Source organism: Pantherophis guttatus, chromosome 1, assembly GCF_059756535.1.
Source record: "Pantherophis guttatus breed Tessera chromosome 1, ASM5975653v1, whole genome shotgun sequence".
NCBI classification, from domain to species: Eukaryota; Metazoa; Chordata; class Lepidosauria; order Squamata; family Colubridae; genus Pantherophis; species Pantherophis guttatus.
The window spans coordinates 132924132-132940381 of record NC_142063.1 but is presented as its reverse complement, the minus strand read 5'-3'; the positions used below and the strand labels follow the sequence as shown (position 1 = coordinate 132940381).

The 16250-nt window shown below is 37.2% G+C and overlaps 1 protein-coding gene across 2 annotated transcripts in view; it reads left to right on the top strand.

Annotated features, from left to right (window-relative positions):
* NCKAP5 (NCK associated protein 5) overlaps positions 1 to 16250 on the top strand; it is a 674857-nt gene that overhangs the window by 37864 nt on the left and 620743 nt on the right. Inside the window, exon 2 of one of the 2 annotated variants that reach the window (XM_060687933.2) lies at positions 11476 to 11562. The exons of the other annotated variant lie outside the window; for it this stretch is intronic. The gene's annotated coding sequence lies outside the window, so the exon portion shown is untranslated. The remainder of the gene's footprint in view (positions 1 to 11475; positions 11563 to 16250) is intronic. 2 annotated transcript variants of the gene reach the window in all.

The following is a 16250-nucleotide window of genomic DNA, read 5'->3' as shown; positions in this document are numbered from 1 at the left end:
GAAGCAGGAAAAACATATAAGGATAAGGACCAGCAATTTATCTCCGTCTTTGTCTGCTTTTGATCAGAAAAAGATGGAATATTGTATAGGAATATATGAATATTTAATTCAGAGAGTTGTATAATCTCTAAATCAAATCAGAAGATCAAATTATTGACTTATATTAAATGGCCTGGGACACCTCTGCAGGTGCACTATTTTTTTCCATATTATTTTTAATCCTGTCTAAATGATACTAATTCAATAATCTGATCTACAGTAGTTGTTCAAATGGATTGATTTTCAAGATGAGTTCAGAGATCTGGATCAGAGAATAGACTAGACTAGACTAGACTAGACTAGACTAGACTAGACTAGACTAGACTAGAATAGAATAGAATAGAATAGAATAGAATAGAATAGAAAAAATAGAATAGAATTCTGTGTTGGCCAAGTGTGACTGAACACACAAGGAATTTGTCTTGGTGTATACGCTCTCAGTGTACATAAAAGAAAAGATACATTCATCAAGAATCATAAGGTACAACAATGATAGCCATAGGGAACAAATAAGCAATCAAATCATATTACATATCAGATTACAAAATTGAATCAGATTGATGATTCATATATGATTTTACAGATTTGCACACTTTTTACTACATCACCTAGATAAATTCTTTTCTTTATGTAAGCATCAGAGAGATGGTGTGCTGCAACAATTAAAGTTATGGATTTAGCCAGGGAAGATTAAGTTCAAGTATACTCTTAAACATGACTTTAGGCTAGTTGCAATGTCATGTGGGGATAACCTTGAGAGACAGGTAAAAAACCCCACAGTTTAGACAACAGTCTGACAAATGGAACTTGAGTTCTTAGGAGGAATGATGGCAAAGCACAGATAGTCCTTGATTTATAACCATTCATTTAGTGACCATTTGAAGTTACAACAGCACTGAAAAAAAGTAGCATATGACTGTTTTTCACATTTATGACCATTGCAGCATCCCCATGGTCATGTGATCAAAATCCAGATGCTTGGCAACTGGCATGTATTTATGACGGTTACAATGTCCTGGAGTCGCATGATCACTTCTTGTGACCTTCTATCAATGGGGAAGCCAGATTCATTTAACAACTGTGCTACTAATGTAACAACTGCATTGATTCACTTAAAAACTATGACAGAAAAGGTTGTAAAATGGAGCAAAACTCATTTAACAAGTGTCTTGCTTAGCAACAGGAAATTTTGGGTTAGTTGTTGTTGTATGTCAAGGATTACCTGATTCTCAGAAAGGACCCTCCCTAATTTTGGGGGAGAATAAATGACAGGAGGAGTGGTTTCAGACTTGCCTGATTCTGTTAATATGTTCTGTTGCAATGAAAATAGAGCTAGTATTCCTGAATGTGCTTGTCTAGACTGCTTCACACGGCTAACATTCTTAGCTCATAAAATGATAGTTGTAGAGAGAAATAAGTAGAATTTCTTGAAAAATCAGGTTATAAATCAAGGAGACATGCATACTGTAGGCATATATTGTACCTACAAATGAATTCCATAATTTAATGGATATCATATCAGTATCATTCTGTAGTATAAATTTCCTGTTAGGGAAAGAGTTTTTCAGACTTAAGGCAAGAGATTTGCATACAAAAAAGAAGTCACTTAACTGTGGCCATTTGGGAAATCTGTTTAAGAAAGTCATTGATGCATCTTAGGGTGTATGTTTGCAAGAAGCATTATGCAACCCCTGGCATAAAATCAACCCTTAACATTTCATCAAACAAGCCTACGTGATGTCTTCCAACAGCATTTCCAGAACAACTTGTAGGACACAATAATGACAACATCATCATCTGTGGATCCCACCCATCTTTTCAAATCCTCTAGACTGGAAGTTGAATATACATCTTTTAACCTCTACTATGCATTCTTTGGCAGATATTCTCACACATTGATAGATATATGCATGCACATCATTAACTCCCCTCCCCCTTGTTTTTCTCAGCGCTTCCTTTATAATATCAAATCAGGCTCCAGCTGCTTCTAGTTTTTGACAATTGGGTTGGCTCAAGAAGATCTGTCACTGCACCCTATCTTTAGAGTTTGGTTCATTTGATAAACAGTTTAGGTTACTAGATCTGTCGGTGTCTGTTGTATATTTGTTTAATGTTTAGACCTATGTATATAATTCATGCACACACACACATACCCTCCAACCAGTAAGTGCTGTTGTCTTTTTAGGTTTATCCTTCTTGACAGATGAAAGCTGAACAAGGATGCCTGTACCTAAAATAAGGTTGTTAAGAGCCACAGGGGAAATTTTGGGCGCATGAGAACATTTTTACTAATTGCTGAATAAGGAGGCCCTGAATTTTGGCAGAGATAAATTGCCAAATGCTTATAGTGCACAAGCATGTACATGCCAAGTAATTACTTGATGGTTTGATCTATATTGTCAGTTTCTGGTGTTGTGTTCCATTATATGTGTTCAGCTGGAAGAATGAGTTTAAAACAAATAGTTCCGAGTAATCAAATATATCCTTGAAATCATCCATCATTTGAAAACTGAATTGCCTTTCATAGAATTATGATTTAATTATCATGACAGGAACTTAGGGTCGTTTATGTGGGTGTGTATGTGTATATAAAAATGCATATTAAATATCTTCTATGCCATCCAATTTATGGCATGATAGAAAATGCTCAAAAATATTTTAGTGTGTAAGGTTATTTACTCGTTATCTTTCCTTTTCTTATAATATATGGAGAACGATTTTCACATGGTTTAATGCAGCCATCTGTTTAAAAATCATTGTTGGTATTTCATATATATCAGTATATTGGTGAATATTTGGTCTAGAGGTTTGGGCACCAAGCTAGATGCTAGGAGACGATGAGTTCTAGTCCCATCATAGCCATGAAAGCCAGCTGAGTAACCTTGGGCCTGTCACTCTCTCTCAGATCAACCCACCTCACAGGGTTGTTGTGGGGAAAATAGGAGAAGGAAGTATTAGTATGTTGGCTGCCTTGAATAATTTATAAAAATATCGATTAAAAAAATTTAAAGGGAGCATAAACCATTTGTTACAATGTTTTACATTTTAAAATTAAATCCCATGGGCCTGTCTATCATCTTTGCCAGGGGAGATACCTGATATTATGGGAGAAAGAGAAATTTCAAATTCAGTTTATGGGTTCTTGCAATAGCTTAATAGCTACATGTACTGTATATCAGGGCCATCTGAAGCTTTGAAGATCACGTATTCTCTTTTATGGATGTATCTGCAGCAGCAGAATATGTATTTGATAGCAGTGAACCAGGGGTGGGTTCTACTTACCTTTACTACCAGTTCGCAACAGGGCCGTGCGCATGCGCAGAAGCATTTTGATGATGTCGGGGTCGGTGAGTGGAGCCTCTCGCCAGTTTTATTACCGGTTCTATAGAACCGGTGCGAAGTGGGGGCAACGCACCACTGCAGTGAACCTAATTTGACCTATGACTCTTTTCCTGCTTGCATCTGTTCTGGGCCACATAAATGTCCTGACAATCTCTTTTTTCCCCCTGCTGTGTTCTCATGACTTTGCTGCCTTAGATGTATTTTCCCCCCTATTTCTGCCAGACTTTTTCTGTTGAAACAATCTGATACACTTCATCAACTTTGGCGGTCCAGTCAATTAGCCACGATTTGACCACTTTGGTGCATGTACCTCTCCCCTATCCCTGGACTTCAGAGTCAGAGGAGCAAGGGGCCAGACATGGCGCTAAAGGGCAGCTGAAACAAATTTTCTTCCGGTTTAACATTTTTATTGGGTTATAAAATAAAATAAGATACAAAATATGAAAGTAAATAGGTGGGGAGGAAGAGGGGAAAGACAAGTGAGGGAGGATAAGAAAAAAAGAAAAAGAAACATTGACTTCTGACTCTCTCTATTCCAGTAAAATAAGGCATTAACATCAAATCACAACTTTTTGTTTTTTTCATAACCATACGAAGAAGCCATTTCTATAAAGATCTATCAATCTAATCGGTAAATCCTAAAATCAAAGTTTTATTCTTTTCCACTTCAAGTACGAAGTTCAGAAATGGTCTCCATGTAGAAATAAAAGTACTTATATTCTTTTCTTTAATCAAAATAGTCCATTTTGCCATTTCAGCCAACTCCATCAACTTCTGCAACCATTCATTCGTCCATGCTAGGAATCGAAGTGTCCTTCCATTTTTGTGCACGGTGAAACAAATTTTCTGTCTGTTGCTTCGTGGCCAGCGAAGAACTGATTTTTAGAAGGATTTGCTTACAGTATAACTTTTGGAGAGAAGCAGATTCAAAGATATCTGACGTTGCCCTCGTATCTCTTTCTTCTTGCAGTGATCAATAAAGTCGGCATATTAGAATGGCAATCAGAGCCTTGACACATCTCATAGATCAAAGCTTCTAAGATGCAGTTTGCAGTCTTTACAGTCTTTTTTATTATCTTGAATTCTTATCTGTTGTAAAACAAGTCTCTCTGTGTTTGGGGTGGGGGGGGAGAGATTTCCTCTTAATATACGTGATACTCATCATGTGTTTGATCAACATTCTATATAAGGTCTATATAAGGTAACCTGCCCACTTTCGAACTAATAAAACCATTTTGGATCCTTTCCAACTTGGTGTTACAGGTAGTTCTCAACTTACAACCATTCATTTAATGACCATTTGAAGTTACAATGGCACTGAAAAAAAAATAACTCAGAATGCAGTATTGCAAGAAAACTCTGCCCACAGCCTGGAGTTCGATCCTGACAGGGCTCGAGGTTGACTCAGCCTTCCATCCTTCCGAGGTCAGTCAAAGGAGGACCCAGATTGTTGGGGGCAATATCCTGACTCTGTAAACTGCTAGGAGAGGGCTGTAAAGCACTACGAAGTGGTATATATATGTCTAAGCGCTATTGCTACTTATAATGGTTTTTCACACTTATGACCGTTGCAGAGTCCCCATGGTCTCTTGAACAAAATTTGGACACTTGGCAACTGGCTCATACTTGTGACAGTTTCAATGTCTCTTTTGTGAACTTCTGACAAGCAAAATCAATGGAGAAGCCAGATTCACTTAATAGCTATGGCCTGAACCATTTGTAAAAGCCAAAACCACTTAAATCTTCATTTCAGGAAATGCTCCTCTTATAGGTGTGGGAGATCCCAAAGATAGATCAGATGTATTGAGTGTGCACAAATTGTGCAACCCAAAATAAAGGCATTTGCTTCTTACAGGGTTTGAGTCATCCGCTGTATATTTTATTCACATGGAACTACATTTTGAAAAGACAGTTATATTCAGATTAGGTCATTAAATGAACTAATTGCCATGACTTTTCCTGGCGACAGCCTTGATATTTGAAAAACCCTTGAGTGACGGTTTCATCTTTCAAAAGCAGTGATAAGTATTTGTGAATGTATATTTGCTGATGTTGCATGTCAATGTTTATTGTTTGCACTGCATAGCTACATACCTTTTATATATCAAACCGTGTCTCTTGGCAAATTGATTTAAACAAAAATATCCCTGGTATATAGATACAAGCCTTAGTAGATTTCTTGTGCTCCAGATGGAGTTAATTCACTTATAGTCCAGAAATATACTGGAAATTAATAATTCATATCATTGGTGTCCGGAAATTCTACCATTTCTCCATTAACTATTCCTATAATTATCACAGCATGTACTATAACCTAGTGGAAAGGCTGCATAATGCATAGAAGCAGCAAAATGTGACTTTTTAGCCCAGAGCTCAAATTAAAGTATTGGCCAAGATGCTAGAGGCATTTTTTCATAATTTAGTATAATAAACCCGTGCTGAGTTTGCCGCATATTTTTTTTTTGTCTCCAAGCTGTAATTTGTCTTTTAAAAATAACTTGGCCTGGGTGGGTTTCTTGAGATGGTTGGCAGGCTGAATGATATTACAGAAGGAGGGTGGAGAATATGGGGTTGATTTTGTTCTTTGAAAAGGGTTGCTGTTTTTATGTTTCTTTTTGGTTAAAAATAGACCGGTTATACCTATCATATGCTTAGTACCTGTATACGTTGTCCTCAACTTAAAACCATTCATTTAGTGACTATTCAAAGTTACAACAGTATTGAAAAAAGTGACTTATGAACGTTTTTTACAATTACGACCATTGCCGAATCCCCATGATCATGTAATAAAAATTTGGACACTTGGCAACTGTCTTGTATTTATGGCAGTTGAAATGTCCTGGGGTCATGTGATCAACTTTTGCAACCTTCTGAAGAGCAAAGTCAATGGGGAAGCCAAATTCACTTAACCACCGTGTTACTAACTTAACAAATGCAGTGATTTGCTTAACGACTGTGGCAATAAAGGTTGTACAATGGGGCAAAACTCACTTCACAACTGTCTTGCTTACCAATGGAAATTTTAGGGTCAACTGTGATCGTAAGGTGAGGACTATCTGTGTTTGGAGGCTTAATTACTATAGTTTTATTTAAAAAAAAGAAAATATCACACCTCCGATATTCAGCTATATGGTCCGCAAATGTTGGTAAACAATCTTATTGATCATAAAAATAAGTCTGGTAGAGATATAGATTGAATGTCCAGGTGTACTTGTGCACATAGAAAAACGTGGGAAGTTCCTTTAAACAACTTCAAGCCCTTCTTGATCCTTTCTTCCTGCCTCTCAGTTCAGTTTTGTCCTCCTAATTCTTGGCCTGGATGGGGATTATGAATTGATGCCTTGCTGGGAACAGGCTCTGTGGGTGAAATTAATATAATTTGACTTAGACACCAATGACGGGAAAGATTATGGTGATGTCATTGTGGCAGTCAGTTGTCCAGCTGGTTTGGGGTTGTTGTTTTTTAGCTTGTGGACCTCAAATGTATGGAAAAGGAGTCAGGTAAAATGAAAGCAAGAACTTGCTGATTCAGTCCTTGCTCCTCTTTGTTCATTAAATCGGCCAAAGGAAGAATGACCTTATGATTAAGAGAGGTATGCACAAAGGATATGTCTCTCCTTATGTAAAGGAGTTTATAATGAGATCATTGTTAAAAAGCCTTCATTTAACTGAGAAGAGCTGAAAAACTCTTGGTTGATTGATCTCAAGTGATCAACCAGTCACTGGCTATGTTGACAGGGGCACTGTGGGCTTGGCACTTCCAAGCACAGCTATGGACACTGCTTGTTTGAACCCATTTCAACTGGACTTTCAACTGTGATTGGAGACTTTGGCCATTCTCACCCCTGTGCCCTATGGGGAAGTATGCCCAGTTTTCTTGGACTTTTTCTTGGATTTCAATTCTACTTATATTATCTGGTGAGACTAAGCCTCAAGGACACCATTTTACAATGGTTCTGGTTCTGTTTGTTGACCCATGTCATGAAAAGCATAGGGATTGCTATATAATTCCTAGGCCTTTGTACTTGTGTGCCTTGTATGACTCCAGATCAGGGGTGGGTTCTACTTACCTTTACTACCGGTTCGCAACGGGAGCCCGCGCGTGTGCTCCCTTTGCTCATGCACACGTGGACTCTTCTACACAGGCACAGATCGTCAATTATGACATCCAGGTGGGTGGGTGGAGCCTCCTGCTGCTTTTACTACCAGTTCTAAAGAACCGGACAGAACTGGGAGCAACCCATCACTGCTCCAGATGGTCCCCTAAACAATTTCTACTTGAAACTATGGGCAAAACCTTTCCATGTTGTATAGTGTTGTGGTGATACCAGCATGCTAATGACACCCAATTCTATTGTTCCTTACCTTCTAATTTGAAAACAACAGAATTTGAGGATTGATATCTAAATTCAGAAATGGGCTGTATCATGGTCAACAAGATCAAATAAAATCCCAAACCAAAAACTGAGAAATGCTGATAATCAGTAGAAAAATAAACTATGGGATTAGGGTTCAGTTTATTGTGAAGGAGGCGGCCTACTTCCTGAAATTGTAGTTCTGGAGTTGTAAAGTACTCATTAAGCTCTTTTGGTTTTTTTTAGATTCCTATATGAGAGCAAGCTGTGCATTTGCACAATTGCATTTAATGCACTACCCGGGACCATTTCTAAGTCAGTCAGCTAGTGTTTGACTTGGCAATTGATTATTTCCCAGCTAGACTTCTGCAGTGCGTTTTGCACGTAGTGAAACTGTGGGTAGTTGGTACATAATGCTAGTAACTGGCGCATGGTGTAAGAAGCATATATATATATTATGTTGCAGGATCTCTTCAACAAGGGTTTTCCTGTTTGGGTTTGTGTATAATTGATTTTAACTGTTTTAATCAGTTTTAACAATTTATGCTTTTCTGGAATTGTTATCCCTTATGAATTTCCTCTGGATGGAATGGTGGGATAGAAATAATATATAGTGATTTATAATGTACATAAAATGAATACACTGTACAATAATACATAATACAATAACAGAAAACACTCATGGTGAAAAGTATGATCCAATTACAGGAAGCTCTAATTACTTCTGTGGAAGAGCATTAATTTCAAGGTCCAAGTTTTAACTCATTTCTGTGTCTGTAGTCCCTCAAATCATTAACATAAATTCTCCTGCTGTGCAGAGGCAGAATAAAACTACCATGCCTGCAATTTAAATTTAAACTCCAAAATCAAGTATCTTTAGAACTGCATTTCTGGAGATGTCCAGAATCTATGGTTTTGACTTTCCTTGGGATATTTGGGTTCCTTGCTTTTTTTATTTATTGTATCATTAAAGAAAATTTAATAGGGAGATTGCTTGTGTTTGTTTTGCTACAAATAGTTCTGATTGAACAACCACTCATTTAACAACTGTTTGAAGTTATGATGGTGCTGCGATTAAGAAACATCTGGGGAAATACAACAAAAGAATTATATATTTAATACTACATGTAATAACAGCAGCGAGAATTATGTATGCACAAAACTGGAAAAATGAAAGTATGCTATAGATGAAAATGTAATAAAGAAAATACTAGACTGCGCCAAAATGAACAGGTTAACAATAAAAATTAAGGATAAAGAGGAAACATTATTATTTAACATGGGATTTATTTTATAAATGGTTAAAAAACAGAAGCAGAAATTAGTAAATTTATAATTAAGAATGATTAATAAAATAGAGGTAATAGATATAGATATAGATATGTATAAGTATAACACTAAGCAATATTAGTATTGGATTACATTTGACTACAGATTAAATTGTATAGAATGACTAGAAGTGAAGATTATATTGTATATAATTATGGTGTATAATATTATGTGTATTCAAAAGAGATTTGATACGGACACTACACTGTCATTACAGAAATGGAAACATGGTGTATAACAAAGGAAAATGTATAATAAAAAATAAAATAGATAGATAGATAGATAGATAGATAGATAGATAGATAGATAGATAGATACATCCTTGTGATTGCAACCATTACAATGTCTCCATGGTCATGTGATTTGATTTGAGCTCTTGACAACCAGCAATTACAATGTTGCAGCATGATACAGTCATGTGATTGCCATTTGCAACCTTCGTTGCTAACTTCTTCACACAAAGTCAATGATAGGACATTGCTAATCATGATGACATGACTGTGGAATGCTGCAACTTCCTGGGACCGCCTAACAACAGCAACTGGGACTGTCACAGCCGCCATCGTTAAGTCAGTGTGATCACATGACATCACATTTACTACCATGCTGCTTAGTGACAGGACTTCTGTCGTTAAATGAGGACTGCGTGAATAAGATAATGTGTATCTTCTCCTTTATGTTCATTCCATGACACTATTTAAAGAGGGAGAAATCTTACCAAGGGTAGGCACTGATCTAATAGAAAGTCTGCCACTTGAGATGATGATACGACCTCTGGATGTTCCAAGTGTGTCTCTATAGCAGAGGATAAGGCTGGATTATGCAGAAATTGAGAGGTCCAGATTTGGTTTTCTGAGAATTGGAATCAATTTGTTAAACATTTACCTCAAAATAAACTCCAGTGATTAGACAGTAAACTGAGGAAATGAAATGAAAGCAAACCCAAATGGATTCCAGCAAGTGGCTTTCAGAGAAAGGTATGAACAAAAATATTTGCACTGGAAGCATTATCTATGAACATATATTGACAATAGATACATAATATTAAAACCTTCGAAGAGAAAGGCTCATTTCGGCTGTTTTTGTATCTTGAAACTGGACATGAAAATACCATTCTCCTTCCGTGAATCAGTTGCTTTAACAATGACACCCAAGGATGTAAAAGCAATCTGCTATAGTTTTTCTTTTTTAAAAGAGTGATCTATCAGTTAGGAATGTGTACAAGCAACAGTAGTGCTTGTAGCACAGATTCCTGTATTGTCTGCCATTCTTGGCTTAAAAGTCCAATCATACTGGACAATGGTTGTCCAGGGTTTTTTTGCCCAACCTTGATGATTATTGAGAAAATGGCAGCTCCAGAGAATGCTGGAGGAAGTAGATTATCTGGACTCCTTTCAGTTGGGATTCGGGATTGAAACAGCAATGGTTGTGCTTGTGGGTGACCTCCTGGGATCCTCTCATCCCAGGAGTGGGCTAAGAATAATGTGTTTAGCCTTGCTTTTTCTGATCTCTCAGTGGCCTCCATGCCTTCAATCACGGCATCTTTCTGGATTTGATCTGAGTGTTAGGAATGGGCAGAGCTGTTCTGTGCTAGTTCTGTCTTCTTCCTTTGGGGCTGATTCCAGTCAGTGTTGGCAGTGCTGGAGGGGGAGAAGTCTAGCCTGTAGTTCTTGCTTGATGGGTTTCCTCAATGCTCTCCCCAATCCTGTGTAATGTCTACTTAAAGCCTCTAAGTAAGGTCATTTGTGGGATTTATATCTGTAACAACAAAGCAATGCTTTGGAACTTGAAGACTCAACTGAACAGACAAATTATTATCATCATCAGTACCTACATTTGATCTCTACTTAGAACTTGTCCAGGTCTTGCCTATTCTCTCAGACCCAATGATCTGCTCTTTCTGGCTGTCTCTATAGAAACCAGATGCAGGAAAGTACTTTTAAAATCCAGACATTGAGTTTAATGGATGCTTGTCCTTTCCAATGGTCTCTTAAATTAAGATTTCATTATATTTCTGAAGCTTACATCTATAAAAATATTTTTAGGGATACTTGGGTACAAAAGGCTGAAATGCAGTGCATAAATACTATGACATTGATCAGAAACTGAGTAAATTTCTTTTGAAAATTTAACTAGACACAGAAAACTGCTCTAGATTCAAGGCAGATCTTTGACCCTCTAATTTAGTTTTTGATTTTGATTTGCAGCAACTCTCCAGAATTTTGGAGCAGATATATTTTGACATATTAATACTTTGACATATTAAAGATTGAGGTGGAAAACTTCTCCCTCTAGTCAGGAGCCCTACTCCAGATTAGGATTAAATGTTTCATTGGAGATCATGACTAGCCACAAAAGCAACATTAATCTTTGATAAATATTGAGAAATGTTATTTAAATATTTTCATAGGCTTACATTGTCAAAGTCAACATCTGCAACCTCCTTAAAGAAGAATTGTTCCGTGTATTTTCCCTAAGGACCAGCTTCATAACGATGGTAAATAGATTAAGTGTGCAAAAAATTTTATTTCAAGAACACAAGCAAACTTCCAGTTCCAAATGATTAGTTGAATGTACAAACAAACAAAAACAAACAAAATGGTGCATATAAAAGAAGTGGATGGGAACACATTGCACAATACGAAGGAGGCATTAATCACTCCCTTAACCGAGATGCTAATTTAGCTTTGTTAGAGGGAAGGAAATGCTCAAGAGCAATTACATCACCTGTCCAGGCCACCCTCATTCACAGATTGGCCAAAGCTTCAACAGTTTCACTGACAAATGAGGCAGAAAATCCCCCAAGTCCATTGAAGAAACCATCTGGCTGTATTAGGCACTTGGATCAGATGTTTTAATTCATCTTCTATCTCTAGTTAATGGATCTTTTTCCTTTTTTAAACAGCCATTAGTGTAACATTAAACAGAAAGTGACTATCTATATTAAGGGCGTTATAGAGAGCAACTTCACTTTCAGATCACTGACTCAGTTGAACCAATTTCCATCCTGAACTTTGCTGTAAGTCTGAGACCAGATATTCACTGGGAAAGTTCATGGTTGTCATAGTAGATGTGAAATCCTGAACCATTTCTGTCTGGAGAACCTCAATATGGACAAAGACAGTGTAAGAGCTGTGATGGTGCAGTGGTTAGAATGCAGTACTGCAGGCTGCTGGCTGCCTGCAATTTGGCAGTTCAAATCTCACCAGGCTCAAGGTTGACTCAGCCTTCCATCCTTCCAAGGTCGGTAAAACGAAGACCCAGATTGTTGGGGGCAATAGGCTGACTCTGTAAACCGCTTAGAGAGGGCTGAAAAGCACTGTAAAGTGGTATATAAGTCTAAGTGTTATTGCTATTGCTATCTAAGACAAGAGGTCTAGGACAGACCACTTCCACACTATAGGTAGTCCTCGATTTACAACAGTTCACATAGTGACCATTTGAAGTTACAATGGCTCTGAAAAAAGTAGCTTATGATCATTTTTCACACTTAACAACTGTTGCAGCATCCCTCTGGTCATAAGATCCTAATTTGGATGCTTGGCAACTGGTTCATATTTATGAAGGTTACAACTGTGGCAAGAAAGGTTGTAAAAGGGGATAAATTCACTTAACAAATGTTTCACTTAGCAACAGAAATTTTGGGCTCAATTGTGGTCATAAATTGAGGACTATCTGTATAGGTCATCCCAGATACTTACTGGGGTAAAGGGTACATCAGCCGTATCTCTACCTTCTCCTACTCAATCAGACATATCAGCAAGGACATCCAATTGGCAGACTATTGGATGAAGCGTCTGATGAATGGAATGGAATTCCTGCAATTGGGCATATTGAGCCTGTCACATCAGAAAGTAACCGAGTGGAAATAGTTGGGATGAATTATTTTTTCAGTAATACATATATAGCAATAATAATAACACTTAGACTTATATACTGCTTCATAGTGTTTTACAGCCCTCTCTAAGTGGTTTACAGAGTCATCATATTGCCCTCAACAATCTGGGTCTTCAGTTTACTGACCTCGGAAGGATAGAAGGCTAAATCAACCTTGATCTGGTCAGGATTGAACTGCTGACAGTTGGCAGAATTAGCCTGCAATATTGCATTCTAACTACTGTGTCACCACAGTTCTATATGGTCAGTACATTTATCCAGGATTAAATCTTGGATAGTAGATGCTTTATTAATGAATGATCTGGCACTAAAAGAGGATCTTAGGGTTCTATGGTCCGTTGTTGTTGCCCCTTTTACTTCTTCAATAATTTTCAGTCTGAGCAGAAGGGAGAAAATTCAATATTGCAATGGTTAGTTGCAGCTACAGTACCAGCAGATTGAACGTAGCCAGCTATTGGGTTGCTATTTTCTCCCAGGCATATTTCCAGATCTTCAATAAGCAGATGATGAAATCTCTGCAGTCATTTCAAGTAGGTGGTACATCTGTATATAATCAAATTGAGGAACATATTAATTACACCAGAAGAGATTAGGCTCTCTCATGTCAGGAGAGAGGGAGTCATCTAGGTCATGGAATTTAGGTTATTCTGAAAATCAGAATCCATAGGATGTGGAAAATTACATGTTTTGTTGCAATGAGCAGTGATGACAGAAGAATCAAGATAAGTTTAAGGGGAGAATTGCACAACACCGAATGTAATCCAAGATAAAAACAAACAAGCAGACAAAAACCCTATTCAGTGAATCAATTGGAACAAGATGAGTGTATGCACAGCAAGCAATTTCTTCGTTTGGGGACTCCCATGGAAATCAGACTAGCCCCCTCCTTGACGATTTTCTGTAAATTGTTGAAAACAGAATTGCTTCAGAGGGGCTTTCTCCTAAATTTAGGTTGCACTGCCATTCTTCATTTTATTGATAGCGGGGTTTGGCTGATGGTTGCTTTTATTGTTCTCCCATTTAAATTCTAGGTAAGCGTCCAAGAATCATTTGAACTGAGGAGAGATAGACATGTGTTAAATAAATAAATAGGTAAATAAATCACTTTCTCTGCCTTTTCTTTATTCTGCTTAAGATTGCCCACCCTGAAAGGGAAAAGCTCGATAGTTTACTTGCATATGTTGGTTCTGTCTATTGCAATCCACAAGGAAAGGAATTATGAAGGGATGAGATGCTGTACTGCACAGGTACGCAGCTTTTTAGGGCTGCATCAAGCTTGGGGAGAGGGAGAAGGCCCAACAAAGGTGTTCTTCAACAAGTGGCAGGGCCATGGGGGTGGGGGTGTATAAGGTTCTGTGAAGTTTAAGGTGATCCTTTTACCCTCTAAATGCCTATGGAGATTCTCAGTCATCCAGGTCTACTTTTTTGAGTGTAATTAAAGGGTAAAAGTCCCAAAGATGCTTTTTCAGGAGGCAACTGGACTTTCTGGTTTTTCTTTGAAGATGTTTCGCTTCTCATCCAAGAAGCTTCTTCAGCTCTTCTTAAGAAGCTTCTTGGATGAGATGCGAAATGTCTTCAAAGAAAAACCAGAAAGTCCAGTTGCCTCCTGAAAAAGCATCTTTGGGACTTTTACCCTTTAATTACACTCAAAAAAGTAGAATACCCTAATGTCCACAATCTGATGATCATCTGGATTTTTTTTAGCCCTACTATGACAATCATTTCTCTTCTTCCCGACATTCAAAGCATGACTTTTGCAAAACCAGGTGATAAACTATTCCATCCAGCTTTAACTTCTAAACTCTGTTTACTGCAAAAGAGATAAAAATAGTTAAGAATGTTGCCAATCTGGAAACTTTATTGCAACTAATATAATAAGCCCTGTGTTTCTTGCTTTGAATTTCAGCTTTCTTTTGATGCTTCTAATCTTGCTGAGGAGTTTATTACATGGTATGAGGTTGCCTTTCTAAGCTCAGATAACTGGTAAACTATGCAGTCCACTTCAGTTGTGTCAAGAGTACAAAAAAAAATAATCATTTTTTTTAAGTGTTCAGGGGAAAATGTTCAAGGTCTGAAGCAGAGAAAACATCTAGACAATAACCCTGCAGCTTGCATCTATCTTTCAGCACCTATTGGTAAAAAAGGAATGATACAATGTAAATATACAAATAAAAAAAAAAGATGATATTTCTTAACACCACACTACATGTATTCAAACTTTTCTATTTCATAGAGACACAAATTAATTTTCCTTATTTGATAAAATATTTGGAACTAGTAGTTGGAGAAAAGTAATTCTTAAATTCAGCCATTAGTGCCTATTATGTGTTTTCAGCAGGGGTGGGTTCTACTTACCTTTACTACCGGTTCGCAACGGGGCCATGCGCGCACTCTTCTGCGGTTCTATAGAACCGGTGCGAACCGGGGGCAATCCACCACTGATTTTCAGGATATCCAGTGAGACTAGAAAGTGAAAGAAAATAGCATAAACAATTTCTGCAACAAACTGGCGCAACCTAGACTGGGAGCTTAAACACACAATAAAATGAATATCATTGAACCAAGGAGGATTTCTTGGGTAAATCTTGAGTATTATAAAACTCAACCTTTTTTGATTTACACACTATCAAGCCACAACCTTTAATATGCCTTGGTATAGGAAGACAGTAAGTGACTTTGCCAAAAATCATTGGAAGTGAAAAAGTTACTGAAGTAATTCGAACAAACATTTCTATCATGATGACTACACTAATACCAAAATCTCAACTAACATACATTTTCCGATAGGTTACAGGGTTACTAATGCATATCAATTCAATTTTGAATTAAGGAGTGAGTAGTTAGTGAATTATAATTAATTATTGTTAGAAGACAGGTTTTCTCATGCTAAAATCTAAAATTACCTTATCTTTACAGTGGACTGAGAAGCATACTTTTTACTGGAAAGGGATTTACCTTCATACCCATCTTTTTCTCATCCTTTTGTCCCATTTCAATATTTTGTAGCTATTATTTAACAAACATTCAACAACACTGAAACAGAGCAGAAACAAACTTCCTTCTTCCTAAACAGAACTGACTGATTCCATTTTTGGTTGCTTTTTTTTTTTATTTAAAAAAATGCAATTTGGGAAATTAATCTTCCTTCCCAAAGATGGCAAAGGCAGAAAATGATAATTTCATGAACTTTATTTTTTTAACAGAGCTCCCATTGGATCAGTTTAGACAGAACAGAGGCAAAATCTCTCTTTTTCTCTTCGTTACTATAAAATTATTTCTCTAGAACAT